Source organism: Salmo salar, chromosome ssa13 (assembly GCF_905237065.1).
Source record: "Salmo salar chromosome ssa13, Ssal_v3.1, whole genome shotgun sequence".
In the NCBI taxonomy this organism is placed as follows: domain Eukaryota; kingdom Metazoa; phylum Chordata; class Actinopteri; order Salmoniformes; family Salmonidae; genus Salmo; species Salmo salar.
In genome coordinates, this window is record NC_059454.1 from 80,835,864 (window position 1) to 80,854,965 (window position 19,102).

The window sequence follows — 19,102 nt, forward strand, 5'->3', positions numbered from 1 at the left end:
CTAACTGTGCTCCAGGAGAGATTTGGCCCTACTGTAAAATAATAATACATGCCCATGTAAAAAAAAAAAGGACTGTACGGACTGTAGGACAGATACCATGCTAATCTCTCTCTGTAGGGTTTTAATTCAGGGCTGAGAGAAAAAGCACGAGAGAGAGAGAGAAACAGCAACCTAGAGAGAGAAAAAGAGAGAAACAGAGACAGGGAGAGCGACAGAGAAACAGAAGACAGAGTGACAGAGAGAGAGGGAGAGTGAGCCTAAAGCCCAGTAGTACAAATAGCGTATCCTCCAGCAGCATCATCGTTAGGCCCTGAGGGAACGCTAGTGCTTAGCAGCAGCCTCCCTGATCATCATCACTAAATGTGTTGACAGAAATGTAGTGTGTCTCCTGCTAGCTAGCCATGATGGTACACTTTTTTTTTTTTACTCATTGTATTATTATACAAACACCTCAAGTCAGATGTGTAACAATAATGTAATAATGTAAAAAAAAAAGAAACCCTGAAAATATTATTATACCCATTAGAATTAAGAAAGAGGTGTGTGGGACTCAACTGAAAATCATGGCAAGTGCCATGTACTGCACTATAATGCTCATGTAGTTGCACAGCCTCATTCTAATGTTTATAGATACAATGCATTTTACCAAGGCTCTTATTGTTTTAAAACAGTAGGAGACAGGCTTAGTTTCAGTGAGTGTGGGTGAGTGTATACAGTGTTTGTGTCTACAGTGTGTGCATGGCCTGCTGCATGTGTGTTTGTGTGCGTCAGACAAAAAGCAGATTAGTGAAAACACTGAGGTAAAATAAGCAGCCTGACCTTGCTGTGAAACTGAAAGGCAATCCTCTAAATGATCCGCGGGTCACTAGCTTTGTCCTTCAGACAGTTAAAGTATATCCTTCTCATCCCCCTCTCCCTGCCTATCTCTCACTCCTTCTCATCCCCCTCTCCCTGCCTATCTCTCACACTTTCTCATCCCCCTCTCCCTGCCTGTCTCTCACCCCTTCTCATACCCCTCTCCCTGCCTATCTCTCACTCCTTCTCATCCCCCCTCTCCCTGCCTATCTCTCACTCCTTCTCATCCCCCTCTCCCTGCCTGTCTCTCACTCCTTCTGATCCCCCTCTCCCTGCCTGTCTCTCACCCCTTCTCATCCCCCTCTCCCTGCCTATCTCTCACTCCTTCTCATCCCCCTCTCCCTGCCTATCTCTCACTCCTTCTCATCCCCCTCTCCCTGCCTGTCTCTCACCCCTTCTCATCCCCCTCTCCCTGCCTGTCTCTCACACTTTCTCATCCCCCTCTTCCTGCTTGTCTCTCACACCTTCTCATCCCCCACACCCTGCCTGTCTCTCACTGCTTTCTTATACCAGTCTTTCTCTCTCTTCCTCTCTAGCTCACTCCTTCACTTTCCTCCTTACAATTGTCTATCCTTCATCTACAGCATTTGTCTCCCTTAGTGTCTCTCAATCTCTCAATTTTCTTCTCTCTATTTCTCTACCGCCTACTAGCTCTATTTTTCTGCCTTTCCCCCCTTTTCTCTCTATGCACAACAGTCTATGTCTACATGTGCCACTAAAGAAAAGAACGCGGGAGCAACATTTACTCAACAACCTTTGATACCTCTGTCATCCTTTCATGTCAGGCTCCTTGAACACGTTAGTCTGCTAGTGTTATTTAAAGCTGTGTGCCTGTGTGCGTTCCTCATGACAACATAGTGATGGCACTGATGTGTCTGATACCCCAGTGTGTTCAAAGCCCAGAGAACGCCAGAGACACAGAGCAGACATTACAGTCACATTAAAAACTTCCCAGACTCTTTGAGCTGTGAAATATCTGACGCTAAAGAAGGCAGTAGCTAAAACAGCGTTGCCTTGCCAGGTGAGCAGCACAAGCCCCTTGATGTATAGGATGCCTCAAGAGTTGCTGCATTTGCTGAAAATTACAAGAGTGTCAGCAAGTTCCAGATGTCAGTTACGCAATGTTACGCAGTTACGCAATGTCTAATTATGTGCATTAACAGTCCAAAACTCGCTGTGTGTATGCGTATGTGTTTGTGTGTGATTGCGTATGCATTGTCAACTCCATGGAGATGGGATTTCAAACGGACATATTTTTTTGTTTATGGGAAAATAAGTCCTGCTAAATCCCCACTGACGAGATGTTTGGGAAATTGGTTTACATTGCACTATTTGCTTTAACATACTGCAAGTCATCTGTCAAGACAGTGTGTTGTGTTGTGTGTTGGTCCTACCCACCCTGTGCACTGTTAACCAACTGCTAGGATCTCCTTGCTCAAGGGTAGGCCAACACCAGCCAGGCAACTACCAGTGTCCTGTGATTCACCTCTACTACCATCTGGACAGCATTGTCAGCCCTTACTAATCTAACCTACTATACTGCTGTAGTTCCTACTGCTCAATCAATAATACCAGTGAATAAACGAGAGCTGAGGAAAACAACAAGATTGACAAACATAATATCTTCTATATAGTATGAGAGGATTTGATCAAGTGTCAGGGGTTAACCGGGGTAAACAAGTCACATGGTTAAGCTCTAGAATATTACTAACACCTACTGGAGTGAGAGGATTAGAAGACAGTGATGCAGAAGATAAACAACCTACAGTATAGATACAGTATGAAATCCCATAAATATATAATGCATACAATATAATACAAAAATGTAGTAAAGAGACATTTAAATAAATTAAAATGGCCCATGCATAGAGAACATGTGTGAGGACTTTACAGGGCAGGACAGAACATCATAAAAGTGAAATGCACAAAGACCTATTACTGACCTTGCTGTGTTGATGACCAAAACATTTACTTTTGAAATACTGAGTATATGCACAGCCCCAGCGATCAGTCAAATGTCCAGACAGATTTCCAGTAATTGGGGATTGACATCAATGAGGGTGGCAAGTAGCATAGCAGTTAAGCACGTTGGGCAAATAACTGAACGGTTGTTGGTTTGAATCCCTGAGCGACTAGGTGAAAAATCTGTTGATATGCCCTTGAGCAAGGCACTTAACCCTACTTGCTACTGTAAGTTGCTCTGGATAAGAGCATCTGGTAAACGACTAAAGTGTGAATGACTTTATCTCAGAATAAATGACTGGCTTGGTTCCCAGTTTTCTTTTTCTAACCCTGACCTTTAGCCGTGATGGCTATACCTCCTGCACACAGGAATAGCCTGTGTGGATGATCACAAACAGGATACAACCACCGCTTTGAAATGGTAATGGAGAGATAAGTCATCATAATTCATTTACATCTAAAAGTCTAAGCATATGGAATTGTTTTAAGATGGTCATACCCTGGATAATTGAGTTATTTGATTTGAAATTTTATGACCCCTTTAGGTATATATAAAAAAACAGATTTAAAAATGATTTGTTAAAATATTGCATTTTCCTTTGCTACTTACTATAGCCCATAGAAATGCATTGAATAACACAAATTCATGAATGGTAAAAAATAAATCATAAGAAATAATATTTAGAAGAGTCAGTCCTTTATCTAGGAGATATAAGAAAGCACAAAACTACCTCCATACTTCTATTCGTTTGTATGGGTTACACTCAGATGAGTCCCTACACTGGCTTCCTGTTAAGGCAAGGGCTGATTTCAAGGTTTTACTGCTAACCTACAAAGCATTACATGGGCTTGCTCCTACCTATCTTTCCGATTTGGTCCTGCCGTACATACCTACACGTACGCTACGGTCACAAGACGCAGGCCTACTAATTGTCCCTAGAATTTCTAAGCAAACGGCTGGAGGTAGGGCTTTCTCCTATAGAGCTCCATTTTTATGGAATGGTCTGCCTACCAATGTGAGAGACGCAGACTCAGTCTCAACCTTTAAGTCTTTACTGAAGACTTATCTCTTCAGTAGGTCCTATGATTAAGTATAGTCTGGCCCAGGAGTGTGAAGGTGAACGGAAAGGCTGTAGCAACGAACCGCCCTTGCTGTCTCTGCCTTGCCGGTTCCCCTCTTTCCACTGGGATTCTCTGCCTCTAACCCTTTTACAGGGGCTGAGTCACTGGCTTACTGGTGTTCTTCCATGCCGTCCATGGGAGGGGTGCGTCACTTGAGTGGGTTGAGTCACTGACGTGGTCTTCCTGTCTGGGTTGGCGCCCCCCCTTGGGTTGTGCCATGGCGGAGATCGTTGTGGGCTATATTCGGCCTTGTCTTAGGACGGTAAGTTGGTGGTTGGAGACATCCCTCTAGTGGTGTGGGGGCTGTGCTTTGGCAAAGTGGGTGGGGTTATATCCTGCCTGTTTGGCCCTGTCCGGGGTATCATCGGATGGGGCCACAGTGTCTTCTGATCCCTCCTGTCTCAGCCTCCAGTATTTATGCTGCAGTAGTTTATGTGTCGGGGGGCTAGGGTCAGTCTGTTACATCTGGAGTATTTCTCTTGTCTTATCCGGTGTCCTGTGTGTATTTAAATATGCTCTCTCTAATTCTCTCTCTTTCTGTCTTTCTCTCGGAGGACCTGAGCCCTAGGACCATGCCTCAGGACTACCTGGTATGATGACTCCTTGCTGTCCCCAGTCCACCTGGCCGTGCTGCTGCTCCAGTTTCAACTGTTCTGCCTGCGGCTATGGAACCCTGACCTGTTCACCGGACGTGCTTGTTGCACCCTCGACAACTACTATGATTATTATTATTTGACCATGCTGGTCATTTATGAACATTTTAACATTTTAACATCTTGACCATGTTCTGTTATAATATCCACCCTGCACAGCCAGAAGAGGACTGGCAACCCCTCATAGCCTGGTTCCTCTCTAGGTTTCTTCCCAAGTTTTTGGCCTTTCTAGGGAGTTTTTCCTAGGGAGTTTTTCCTAGCCACCGTGCTTCTTTCACATGCTTTGCTTGCTGTTTGGGGTTTTAGGCTGGGTTTCTGTACAGCACTTTGAGAATATCAGCTGATGTACGAAGGGCTATATAAAAATAAATTTGATTTGATTTGATTTGATTTGAGTCCCGTGACACCTGTGGGAGTCGTAGAGCAAAACGGAGAAGACCATTGTGTTTCTGAGAGTCTCCCCTTTCCATAATAGTTCGTAGTCCACACTGTTCAGACGCTACAGACGTTTTCGTAAGAAGACCGATTTTTGGGATGTTTTAAGGTCTGACAAACACCTCTGTAGCTAGGCCACCTTCCACTGCAGATGCGGAAGACATAGGCGGATGCCGTGTATTGAGACACAGCCCATGCAAAACTGATATCTCTAACTTAAACTGACAGATATTGATGGGGATGTTTTTCGTATGTTACTTAGATTGACGCATGGATGTGTCAATAGACTCTTAAGGATTGAATAGATGTGATCATTTAGTGATAGCATTATGTCTGCTGTAATGAAAACTCTAAATGTCCATAATGATTTTGAAACTGCCTTTTGAGAAGTACATAAAATGCCTCGGATCATTATCTCTTGTCATAAATTGAAAGGGGAAAAAAGCTTCATAACAGTTTTCAAAAGCACAATGCCTGCTCTGGTCCTATTGTGAAGGCTCTGGTCCCCTCTCACACACACACACAAAAACACACATGCTGACACTGAAACAGACACAAGATGACGGATCGATTGCGGAGTGACAGCGGTGAGGAAATAGAGAGAGATTCAGGATTTACATCGTCCTCTAACACGCTCATATAAACCCACCAATGATAAAGAGACTGCACTCTGACAAGGACACACACCCAGCCCTCGTTTGGCCGCTGAGGAGTTAAAAGATTTGCTGTCTTCTTTTCCCCCCTCTCTCTTCATTCTTTTTTTTTAAAAGCAGATTTCAGCGCAAAGCGAATAACCTTTGTGAATTATTTAGTTTATTGACCTCTCCAGGGATTTAATATGAAGGTCGTTTCCTGATGGCAGAGTGAGTGCCGGCGGGGTCCTCAGGTGACACTGGCAAGGTCGCCCCTCTCCCTCCAGTTAATAATATATTTGTCACACGCAGTGTGTTAGCCCCTGACACAGTGCTACTCCCTTTCACTTGATTAGCAGGACCAATAAGGGCTGCCAAAGATAATAAAGGATACATTGGCTTAAGGAGATGTGTTAAATGTCCCCAGCATCTCTCTCTATCTCACACACACCAGATACGTACACACACACACACACACACACACACACACACACACACACACACACACACACACACACACACACACACACACACACACTCACCTCTCTCCCCTCCCTCCCCTCCTCTCTGTTCTTGTTTTATTTTCCCAGATTAAGGTTAAAGGGAGATGCTGAACAGACAGAACAGCCTTGGGGCCTTGGAGGTGTGGCTGAGCCATGGCACTGGGGTGCGGCTGTGGGCAGGAGGAATTACCCACACTAGCTCAGCCCCTTCAACTCTCTGCTCTCCTCTCCTGTGTGGTGGTGTGTGTGTCAGGGGGGTGAGGCTGCTCTGCCACAGGGCCAAGGGGCCTCAGCATCCCACGCACACAGGGCCAGCAGAGGGGTGCTGGTTCCTGACCGAGCAGTCACTGATAATAATCAAGGAGAGCTATTGATCCTTATTAGCCCTGCCATTTGGCCAGGATGAAGCGCAGGAGCGAGCCCAGGTGAATTATGGGGGAATGGTGAAATGGATTTGTTTGGGGTAACAAATATTTTGTGGCACAGTGTCTGGTGCAGATTGTGAGGATGGAGGTAATGGAGGTTTTAAATCTTTTGAGGCGTTTGTGTCTTATGTGCTACATTATTGATTTGATTGTATGAAAGCCCAGTGATAATGGAGGGTGTGTGTGTGTGTGTGTGTGTGTGTGTGTGTGTGTGTGTGTGTGTGTGTGTGTGTGTGTGTGTGTGTGTGTGTGTGTGTGTATTTGGTTAGGGGATGACAGACAGATGCGGGTAGCAGGCTGTGTGATGCTGTGTGTCTCCTGTTTGTCCTCTGACTGACTGGACTAATTTGCATGACGAGGTCAGACAAAGGTAATGTTTACAGCCATATATGGTTAACACTTTGTCTGAAAGGGGGTTCAGGGGGATACAGAAACCTACATGAGATAACTTCAACATAATCATTCTGCAATATTTGACAAAATGCATTAGTATGGTTTAATCTTTAAACATAAATAACATGACTAATATTTCCATAAAATTGCATCACACATTTTTTATCAGATTAAAGGCATTGTGCTATGAAATGTAAATGAGATGAAATAGCATTAAAAATGGACACTGCAAAATACCCATACCGTTCTATGTTACAGTACGTCAATGAAAGCATGGGAATGGTATCGATATCACCCCAAAATACAATTTGGAGACGGTAAGACTAGAATCGAGGTGAGATCTGCATTAGCAAGAGGAACATTAGCATGATCAACTGTATGATCACACTGCAGAAAGACACAGTACATTCTCATTAAACCAATACGTTTGGAGAGTCTATAACGACCTTCTATTCTTGACCTTCTGTCTATTATCGCAACTGCCCACCATCCATAAATCTGTTGATTTCTATCTAGAAGTCATTGTTCCTCCCGCAATCATTTCTCTAGCACTACAATTAGGCTCTTAATACTGGACATCATGTTTGCTAAATCCTGATGAACTCAAGCCACCAACGCTTGCATAGAACATTTGAAGATGATTAATGAAGACAATAGGGGCAATTATATTAAAGACTTTCTTGGTGTCTGGGAGAATTAACACTGCTACAGTAGATGTTAAGTACTACAGTACAGTAAGTAGCCTACTGTTCAAAGCTATAAAAATGCTTATAGAAATAGTGGTCACACTTCACTTGACCCTGGCTGACATTAGAACAAAGATGTCTGGTACTACATGTAAAACAAGTTTGATAACTATGAGTATATGTACGCATAGCCCTACTATTGCATAATTTTGAAGATTAATATTTACATGTCTGACCAAGCCAACGCAGAGGAAGGATGGTGAACATGTTTGTCTGTAGTCTGTAGACCAGTCATATGCCCTTACTCCTCTCTCTTCTGGGTAACCCCTGCAGTATAGTGGGGCTGGTGAGGCTGGAGAGACTAGAGAGAGGTCACCTGTACCTCAGCAGTGGGCTAGAGAAAGGACACTAGTGCAGACAATCACTGACCTCTTCATTAAAGCGGACTGGGGCAGACCTCTAGGGTATGGCTTCCACTTCCAAAGTAGCTCTGCGACTCCAACATTATTTGCAACCAGACAAGCCTATTGTAACAACAAATAAAACAATATTGATTTTGCGAGTGGCAACAGTGACGTGCGTCTTATTGATCAGGATCAAGCACTTATCACTCTCCGGACCCAGAGTGTGCCGGTGTTAAGCGCAGGTCCCAGGTCTTAATTACGACAGTGGCCTTCACAGGGTTCCTGCCCTAATGATGGACCAATAATACTATTGTGTTTGACCTTATCTATCACCTGCATGGCCAACGCATGGGATCAGATTTTTCTCACCCTGCCTGCCTAAGCTGAGATATTTCTCTTTAACGCTGAACAACATATCTACCATTTATCCTACTCTGTCCATATGATGGGATTTAATTGTAAGGCTGTGGGTGCTATTGGTCAATGGTGAGAAGTTCACTTGGTGTATTGTCCACATACCATAGGCAGAAACAATATCGTACTGTGGAAGCTCTATGGAAAAGTGAAGACATGGTTTTCTATTCTATAATATAATTACAATATCACTAACACTTAGGTGAGTGTTGGCATTCGCATACCACTAAAGGTTCTGACATGCATTTTATGCAGTAGTGTATATACTGCATAATGCATGTATTTTATTTGCCTCCTACTCATTCAAGGATTTGTCTTTATTTTTAACATTTTCTACATTGCGGAATAATAGTGAAGACATCAACACTATGAAAAAACACACATGGAATCAGTAATGTAGTAACCAAAAAAGTGTTAAACAAATCAAAATATATTTTATATTTGAGATTCTTCAAATTGCCACATTTGCCTTGACGACAGCTTTGCACACTCTTGGCATTCTCTCAACCAGCTTCACCTGGAATGCTTTTCCAACAGTCTTGAAGGAGTTCCCACATATGCTCGGCACTTGTTGGCTGCTTATCCTTCACTCTTTCGGTCTGACTCATCCCAAACCATCTCAATTAGGTTGAGGTTGGGGAATTGTGGAGGCCAGGTCATCTGATGCAGCACTCCATCACGCTTGTTCTTGGTAAAATATCCCTTACAAAGCCTGGAGGTGTGTCAGGTCATTGTCCTGTTGACAACAAATGATAGTCCCACTAAGCCCAAACCAGATGGGATGGCGTATCACTGCAGAATGTTGCTGTAGCCATGCTGGTTAAGTGTGCCTTGAATTCTAAATAAATCACATACCCTGTCACCAGCAAAGCAACCAACACCATAACACCTCCTCCTCCATGCTTTACTGTGGTAAATACACATGCAGAGATCATCCGTTCACCCACACAGCATCTCACAAATACATGGTGGTTGGAACGAAAAATCTCCAATTTGGACTCCAAACCAAAGGACACATTTCCACCGGTCTTATGTCCATTGCTTGTGTTTCTTGGCCCAAGCAAGTCTCTTTTTATTATTGGTGTCCTTTAGTAGTGTTTTTTTTGCAGCAATTCTACCATGAAGCCCTGATTCACATAGTCTCCTCTGAACAGTTGATGTTGAGATTTGTCCGTTACTTGAACTCTGTGAAGCATTTATTTGGGCTGCAATTTCTGAGGCTGGTAACTGTAATGAACTTATCCTTATGCAGCAGAGGTAACTCTCGGTCTTACATTCCTGTGGCGGTCCTCATGAGAGCCAGTTTCATCATTGCGCTTGATTGGTTTTGCGACTGCACTTGAATAAACTTCTTGAAATGTTCCATATTGACTGACATTCATGTCTTAAAGTAATGATGGACTGTCATTTCTCTTTGCTTATTTGAGCTGTTCTTGACCTAATATGGACTTGGTCTTTTACCAAATAGGGTAATATCTTCTGTATGCCCCCCCCCACCTTGTCACAACACAACTGATTGGCTCAAACACATTAAGAAGGAAAGAAATTCCACAAATTAACTTTTACGAAGGCACACCTGTTAATTGAAATGCATTCAAGGTTACTACCTCATGAAACTGGTCGAGAGATTGCCAAGAGTATGCAAAGCTGTCATCAAGGCAAAGGGTGGTTATTTGAAGAATCTGAAATATAAAATATATTTTGATTTGTTTAACACTTTTTTGGTTACTACATGATTCCATATGTGTTATTTCATAGTCTTGATGTCTTCCCTATTATTCTACAATGTAGAAAACAGCACAAATAAAGAAAAACCCTGGAATGAGAAGGTGTTCTAAAGCTTTTGACCAGTGGTGTATTTGTCTAGCTAAGTCAGGTCACTAGACCTTGATAAGAGCATGGGAAATAATACTAAACACACACCATGCATACAACCATTATGTGAAATGAGTAGAAGATATTAGTACTAATTGAACGTATTAGATGTGCTTACATTTTTCTTACAGTGTTATTCAAAATTGTACCTATGGGTAATTTCCAATTTTACGTGCATCACAATTAGTTTGTCTAGGAAAACATAATTTGAAGGGATTTGTGAAACAGAGCTACTGGTAGAAGCAGGATGTTGGTCATAAAGGCTAGCTATCACAATAAGAGGAGCATATTGTATGTTAAGGTTCTGCTGTCAATCGCTGAACCTCAGGACCATGCAGGTCAATCAATTTGACCTGCATGGTTCTCTCTCTCTCTCTCTCGTCCCAGATCACTGGAGGAGTGGAGAAAAAAATCTATAGAGTAAAGTAATCAGTGGGCGGAAGATACAGGGAAGGCCTCAGGGCCGCTTGGCTACCTGAGTTCCATTTCACGCATCAGCAGCTGCAACACAAACACACCACGCTCTCCTCGCCTGTCCTCCCATCTTAAACAACGCAAGCAGCCCAGTGCTCCGCCATGCTCCTCACCCCTGTGACCTACTCCTCCCCAGAGGAAACTCCCAGAGCGCACTGCAGCACACCAGAGTCTACCTGTCCCGACACCCGGTGCCTGTTATTGATCTCCAGTCTGACACACCACACACCCAATACGACAGGCCTCTCTCTATAGTGTACTATAGCACCAAAATCCTGTAACGTCAGAGAGGCCGTGGTGCCATACAACTGCCCATCTCCTCTCCTCTCCCACTCCACTGCTGACATCATCAGCTAATGTACATGAGACAACCTATCCTGCACCTGGTCCGCATGTACGGCCTCTGTTCAATAATGCAATGTTTTTTTTTACAGCGCTGTCCCTCCGTCTGCAAAAGGGTTCAGTGAGCCATTTGACAAATTAAACAAAATGGCTCCACATAAAATGACTCATTGCATTCAGTTCAATGGTGCCTGGTACATCCATGATACCAGAGGTGGGACCAAGTCATTGTTTACAAAGTCACAAGTAAGTCTCAAGTCTTAGCACTCAAGTCCTTAGTCAAGACAGGCAAGTCCGAGTCAAGTCTCAAGTCATGACCTTCAAGTATCAAGTCAAGTCTCAAGTCCTAAACTTTGAGTTTCGAGTCCTAAACAAGTCATAATGCTCTTGGTGCTCTTCACCAAATGTAATACAATTTCATATTTTTAACAAGAGTAATAGTATATTACATTTAAGCAAATCATGAATACTTTTAAAAATATCTATATATTTATTGCTTTCCAAATAAACTTTATATTTCCATTGAAATACATGGGTAGCCATGAGAAAGACCCCCCGCCCCCCAATAGTGATCGACATTCGAGGATCGTGTGGTTACAGCAGTAGGCTAACGTATGTCAATGGTTTTAGGAACAGCAGTAACATCAGGCAGGATTTAGGCTACCAGGTACCCCCATCATGTTTTAGCATGTCTTGTACAGAGAGTCATATCTTCAGGTGAATGCAGACATCATTGCATGCACGATAGAACAGCAGAATATGTACTGCAACTTTTTTTTGCGACGTTGCTCTTTAGAGAATCTGTCGCACACCCGACAGTTGCTGAGGTGCAGGTGATAAAGAGTAACACTGAAATGAAAAGAAGTCTTCGCACACTCAGGATCAATGCACAATTTTCTATTTAAAATAATAAGCTAAGCTTTTTGTCGTCAGACTTTCATCAGAGCTTTTACCATGCTGCACAAAAACAAAGGGACTGGGGGCAAACAGTGGCGCTGTTTCCCCTAATGTAAATTCCATCTTTAAAGTATCACTAGTGGTTTTGAGTGTATTCCTTCCTTCTTGTAGTAAGTTTTACAGTGTGACTGGTTTTACCTTTAGGTGACCTAGAACACCAATGGTGGGTGCAGGGTCACGTTGGGTGGTAGAAGAGGGAGCAATGGCTGGGTATTTGTTTAACAATTGTAAAATGCAAATGACTGTATATCCTGAAGCACCGCTGTACTAACAAAGGACCAAAGGGAGAGGTCAGAAGTGTTTACAAGGGGCCAAGGGAGGAGGAAGGATTGTAGATGGCTTTGCCATTACATCTCAATGAGATGGATTTAAACATGAGGTGAGAGAAAACCTCAAGATGGATCCTGTGGAACAACAACACACATGATCTCACAGTTAAGCCTGTTTTTATGCATCTAGACAGACAGTGCCAATCAAATGTAATCAACTGAGCAAATACAATACAAGGGCTGATACGAGGTCGAATTTGGAATTAACTTTAAAGCGAACAGTGGAAACCAGGGCTGGGGTCAATTCCCTTTCAATTCAGGCAATTCAGGAAGTAAACTGAAATTCTGATGTTCCTCATTGAAGTGGAATTGACCCCAACCCTGGTGGAAACATCACATGGTAAAGGGAAACTTCACCGCTAGACACTATTTGGGGTGTTTTTCCAGTCTCCTTACATAATTATGAGTGATGAGAGGGTGTTTAAGACAAAATTATGCACTACAGCTGTATTTCTGAATTTTTGTGCCCGGAGAGCTCAACCAATGACGCCATTGGTTGATTGAGCCTGCTGCCTGATCTAAAAATGAATGGATTCATGTTTTGCTAACTGTCTTTGCTATACCTAAAATGTACTGTAGTCCAACGTTATAGCTAGTCAGCTAACTAACCGAGCTAGCCTCAGTGCCTTTCATTAGGAGCAAAACTGGAGAAATGTTTGATGGCGGAGAGTAAAGGAATGACTTTGGCTTTATGACTCATATTAGTCTTGGAGTAACTATACCTGTGTGTTGTATCTATCTAGCTAGCTAATGTGTGTCTCTGGGATATCTCATATTTATACACCATACTGCTACAGTAGGAATACAGACAGTACACAACGATTGCCCATGAATGTCTGATAGCGTTTTCATCTTTCTCTTACAGACAACATCGCTTGGATACAAAAAAGTTGATGACTCTCAAGAGATGTGAAAGGTCCCATAACAACAATCTCCCCTTGTATCAAAGTGACTCCGAACACCTCACTGCACCGTCCACACACAGTATTTAGTATTTATTATAAGCGTTAGTAGTATATTTTTCTTCTACTGTATATAGTGTATGTCATATATTGCCATAACTGTTCCTGCATACTGCTGTGTAAACTCACCTAGGTCTCCAGAGCAAATAAACGTCTTGAATACAAGCCACGGGTATGTATTTTCTATATCGACAGACTAATCTACTGTTTTATTAAAACATGTTTACTTGCCAACAAATTCAAGTTTAAATGATACACCAACCCCTTGCATGATTTGTTTTATCAGGAAGATTGAAGCTAGTTTAACCAAATACATGTCATGAATATCACAATGAATTCATCCAGAAGTTGAAGTCAACACTTTATTGGTTTCTGATGCACCTGGAATTGTTTACTCACTGAATCTAATACATTCAAAAATATTATATAACACCATTATATACATATGTACAAGAGCTATAAATATCTATACCACAATGCAGTTGTGAGAATACTGGGGATTCTATATTATACTACAACATCAGTCTAACTGAATATGTACGTTGTGTTGCCTGAATGATCCAGGCAGGGTCCTGAATGTTCTTCAGCTGGTGAACCTCTTCTTGTGTTGGGTAATGGCATTTGGTTTAGCAGGCTTTGGCGCTGTGGCGATGTTCTTCACCACCCACTGCTTCGACTTCTTGCAGAAGCTTTGTATGTACTCCAAGTCTCCTGGAAAGACACGAAGACTTATCATGGGGGTGTGTAATCATACAATAAACCATGTTCATCTGTAAACAAAAAAGGGTACAGTAGACTGGTATGTGTTTTGTTACACACAGTCAATAATGGGGCATTGAGATGGGCTGTTAGCAAAGATGTGAAAAGGTTGAGGGGGGCTTGACTTGTAGACCATCTAGTCATGTATAGTTGTGTATGAGCACCTACAGTTGTGCTGTTGGGTAGACAAGCTCTGCCAACAATAGAGTAAATAGTCTATAAGAGTATACTAACAGCCCCTCTCCCTCATGCCAAATAACTGACTGCAAGGGTGTGAAAACTTTGAGGGACACTTGTCTTGTAGACAGTTTAGTGTATTGGTGATTTTGTTTTCTCAAGAGGGTATTGCGGTTTCATAAATACCTTTGGCTGTCCTGGCTTGTTTCAAAGTAAGATGATGTTGAGCTTGAGCTTATTCCAGACTGAAAGCTTTTATCCAATGGGTCCACAGCCCCCCCCCCCAGAATGTCAATAATAATAATAGTAGGGGGGGTGCTTATTTTTGTCTTGTTTGCATATCCGAACCCCCCTGAGCTTGATGTTGATGCCGCTGCAGATGTTGATGGGATCGGACTCTAAATAAAACACATAATGCTAGTCACGTTAGCCTCTGCGGTCGTTAGCTAGCTAGCCAGCTAACATAACCTAACGAAGCTAACGTTAGCTTGCAAAGTTTCAAATAACATCGTCAGATAGCAGCTGGCTAGTTACATTATTATGCTTTGGAATGTCTAGCCAGTGCATTATATAAGCTACCTAGCTAGATTTTGGTTTAGATAAACAAATGCAGTTCGATGGTAGTTAACTAGTTAGCTAGATTACGTTACCTACGTTTCCTCAGCTTGCCTTCTTTTCTGCAGCACTGATGTTAGCTGATCGGATGCCTTCCTCTTTGAAGTGAAGGGGAAATTCACTGGAATAGCATCACTTTTCAATGTTTGACGACATGGCAGCCCCATAAGTTGAGACTTCAGTTTAAACTTCTGGCTGAAAGTGCTGGCTACAAAATCAGACATTTTGATTTTTCACACATCAATTGGATACCCTACTCCTCTACGGGGCGGTCCTCCACGTCCTGAAATTGCTATGAATTCTGTATATTGTGGTTTGCTTACAACCAGGAAAAGTAGCTGGCCCGTTTCTACCGGTCAGATGCAGAAATGCTCGTATTTTTGTGTAGTGAGGAAATTCAAAATTTTATGGCACATCTGATATTTTAAAAACATATCAATGGACATATTTAGTGAAATAGAGCAGTGGTGAAATTTCCCTTGAATCTTCTACTGACCCTTTAAACCAGCCCATCATCACAGGTGTGACAGACAGACAGTGGGTCTTTGATCGTGGTTGTCTAAGTGTTCCCTCCTACCTCTATTTACAATGTCCTAATGGGGCCTTTATGAGAGGGCAGGTGGACATCACAGGAAGCCCTGTCAATTTAATTCTGCTGACTGCTGTCAGGTCAGAATGGAGCTGGTGCTGCTTTTATGAGCAGTTTGACCGCGTGGCTCCTCAGAGTCAGAGTCATCCCATTCCTCTGTGCTGTGGGACTGGGTGACTGGGAGAGAAGCGTAGCCCTGTTCCATGGAGAGGGGTCGGTTGGCGTCAAGACTGATTCCCAGGATTTGTGTCTGTGGTGGTGAGATTACTACTTGGTGTAGTTTAGTTTAGGCCTTTCTCCGGCTTCAGCAGAACATGTTCCCAAGCGGCTGGCACAGGGTCACCCTGATCCCTGCTTGCCCATTCTCTCCTCCTCCTCCTCCCTTGTTCTCCTCTCCTTTTCTTGTCTCTGTGTTTTTTGTGATGTTATCTTTTCACTCTCCTCCCACTCACTGCTGTTCCCTGAAGCTGTCTCGGGCTGAACAGCTCATTGTTTTTGTCCTTGTCCTGGTTTCCAACACGGCATGACTAGTCAGGGTGCTTAGCCGTTTCCTACACAGCCCCCTTTGAAAGGAGGATGGGTCAGAAGAAGGCCAATGCCGACTTAAAGACAATTCATCCTCTCGCAGCAACACTCAGACTGTAGCCTACATGTCAGTGTTCATTCTCATATCAGGACTGAACAATACTGAGCCCTGTTAGCGTGAGATTTATTTGGATCCATGCACTATATGTGATTAATCTTCTTACTGTATGTAAAAGCAACAAAACATCCTCCTTTTTATAGATGAGATGCAACATAATGAAACATATGAGCGTGTGAACACAGAATGGTGATGCACCTCAATAGCACTTTTTTTTTGTATTACTAACGCAGGCAGGCAGCGAGTACTGCGCAAGGCATTGCCATGACAAAATTAAACAATCCTCCTTTCAGCTTTGTCTGTTTACATAAGTTGTGTCTCCTTTCGTCTTTATTTTTATTCTGATCATGCACATGCTGAGGCGTTACACAAATCAAGAAGGAACTCCTTGCAGATGGGTTGATGAAAGCTGCTCTCTCTGCTCCATGGGGGGTGGAGGGGGCTGGAGGGGGGCTGAGTGATTGAGGAGAAGACATGTTGTTCTGTTCATCATGAGGGCTCTAAAATTGATGTGCCCTTTTGGCTCTGCCGGGGTGACCTTAAAAATCTGAAACTCTCGACGAGAGGCACGGCCACTGTCTCAGCACTGATCAATCTCCATCCTCTGCTGCCCTCAGCTCCCCCTCTGTGCCATTCACGCACAGACATCACTACTCAAATAATACAGTTTGTTGGTAAAGCGGGTGGCATGTCATCAATAACAGGTTATAGCAGCTGTCATGAGATCTGTGGAATCAAATTAGCAAGCTTGTTGGAAAGCTATCTAGCTAGGCTGAATTGCCAAATAGCATTATGTTACCTTTGTGTGAAGGTATATCACCATTCCATTAAACATCGAAACGACCACACTCCTGAGATTGACTGGCAATGGGGATCTGACATTGCAATTTGCAATGACCACATAGGAAGGAGCAGGCTGGAGAAGTATTTGGGGAAATAGAATCTCTTTCAGGCCATTTCTCTCTCCGGAAAGGAGGCAATGAAACCCTTTATCTACTACGTGCCCAAGAATAATTATATTTTTTTCTCTCTGGCCTTGCATTGCATTGTTACTCGATAATTACCATGGTCCTTGGAGGATTCTCATTAGGGTGTTGACCTTGAGGAGGCTCATGCAACATTGACATCTTAACTAAAGACCAGAACACTCTTCATTCCATTCCACAACACACAGCGCAGGCAGGGACACTCCGATCACATTGTCCGCCATGAGCCAACTGGAGCGGAAAAGCAAGTGGAAGTTCAGGAAGCATGGATAAAAAACTCTGAATGTGATGAGGTGCTGCAAGGGCAAGATGTCTTTAACGAGCCCCCCTCCCCCTCCTTCCCCTCAGCCCATTACTTCAACCCCTCCTCACTCCCTGACAGCCCCTAGCCCTACCTCCACACACACTCTTTACTCCATCAGCACCCATATCTAGCCATTCCTTCAACCTCTGCACCTGTTCCTACCCCCACCTCTATTTCTCTTCTCCTATTCCCCTTCTTCCACAAATGTGTTGTTCTGTTGTTGCTTTGGCGAGGAGGGACACAGCAGGGTGAGTAATTCTCCCGGTGAAACTACCTCCTGACCTTTCATTACACCTAAGGAAAAGAGGGATTTTTCCTTCCCTCAGAAGCGTCACTCCTCATCCGCCATGACGGCTCCTGGTGCATTGTGGATCTGGGGCTGTGTGTGCCCCAGGAGTCGGGGGGGAGGGGTCTGTCCTGTCACAGTGTGGAGCGTCAGGCAGTGGGGGCTGAGGCTGGGGCCAGAGACCTAGGGTGGCCTACAGGCTGACAGCAGACAGATCTGCTACTTCTTAGCTGTAACACCTCTAAGCTGAGGAAGATGTCAGCCAACAGACAGCATCACAACCGTCGGGAATATCACCTTTCCACTCATCCGACCCCCATACCTGCAGCATTTGGATGTGCTCCTGCCTAAAATGAAATTAACATCTTCAATGCTGTATGACAATAAACACAGGTGTGATACTCATTGTTGGGGAAGCTACTCTGAAATCATAGTTACCAAACCAATAATTACTTCACACTGGAACAAACAACACTAAATCTTTCCTTAATAAAAAATATAGTTTACTTAACTAAAGCTACTCTGAAAAAGTAGTTCACCACATCCAAGCTACAAATTGTAAGAACAGATCACTCTGAAATCAGAGTGAGTGTCATTTTGCCTATTAAACACAAAAAAATATGTTTCAAGTGAAAATTAGGAAGGTCTGATTCCGAAAAAGATAGGAATTCAGCCATATCTTATTTTATTTGAGCAAAAAAAGTAGTGTGTAGTTCCAGTAGTTAGCAACATTGCCAAAAAAGTAATTAACTACTGAAAACACTACCTAGATTTGAATTTAGTTCAACTACCACCAAGCTACTACAAAATGTAGTTGAATTACTAGTTGAACTACATGTAGTTCACTACTCCTTAACACTATGGCTCTTTGGACAACGAACATGACGGGTCCACTGTACAACACCAATGCAATAAATAAAGAAAGGACATGATACAATTAACATACCATATCCATGGTGAATTCAAAGTCCAGAGAGCAATGAACTAAACAGTGATATTATTTAATAATCCTATTGTCCAGTATGATTAGTCCGGTCAGTGAGGGCTGTGGTGAGTTAGATCATTAAGAGTTTCCTGTGTTCTGTGGTTCATTATGGAGTGGATAGGGGGGCTTGTCAAGTCACGACAACCAACCACATAGCCTCCACATGGAAACAGTCAGGCAGCTAATTCCTTAGACCCAACAGAGCACATACAGAATATACTATTTCACTAGCTCAAAAAACAAAAAGGAGATATATGAATAGACTGTGCAGAGAGACACAAAGGGAAGAGATTGGTAGTAGGACTGACTAGCAAGATAGAAAGTGGCTAGCTAAG